This window comes from Benincasa hispida, chromosome 9, assembly GCF_009727055.1.
Source record: "Benincasa hispida cultivar B227 chromosome 9, ASM972705v1, whole genome shotgun sequence".
Classification (NCBI taxonomy): domain Eukaryota; kingdom Viridiplantae; phylum Streptophyta; class Magnoliopsida; order Cucurbitales; family Cucurbitaceae; genus Benincasa; species Benincasa hispida.
The window spans coordinates 21,512,179-21,512,782 of NC_052357.1; positions in this window are offsets into that span (position 1 = coordinate 21,512,179).

Consider the following 604-nt stretch of genomic DNA (forward strand, 5'->3'; position numbering starts at 1 on the left):
AAAAAAAAAAAAAAAAAAAAAAAAAAAAAAAAAAAAGAAAGATAGACACACAATTTTCGAAATTTCTTGAAATTTGTAAAAAGTTGCATATTAATATCTATTTTGCTGAAATTTTAGATAAAATGTCAAAGTATGTTAAATTCATGAAAGATTTACTGTCTAGGAAGAACAAGTTTGGTAAGTATGAGGCGGTGGCTTTGAATGAAGAAAGTAGTGCAATACTACAAAAGAAATTGTTCCTAAAATTAAAAGATCAAAGAGTTTTTCTATTCCTTGTCAAAATTACAATTGCTAGAGCATTATGTGATCTTGAAGTTTCAATTAATTTAATGTCTTTGTCTATTTTAGGAAGCTCGACATTGGAGATCAAACAACAACAATATTCTTGCAATTGATTGATCGATCTTATGCTCATCCTTATGGCATTGTAGAGGATGTGTTGGTAAAGGTAGACAAGTTGATATTTCCAACGGACTTTGTGGCACTTGACATGAAAGAAGATGCCAATATTCCAATAATTCTTGGAAGATAATTTTTTACTACCGGTAGGGTTCTCATTGATGTGAAATATGGTAAGCTAACCTTTAGACTCAATGATGAAGAG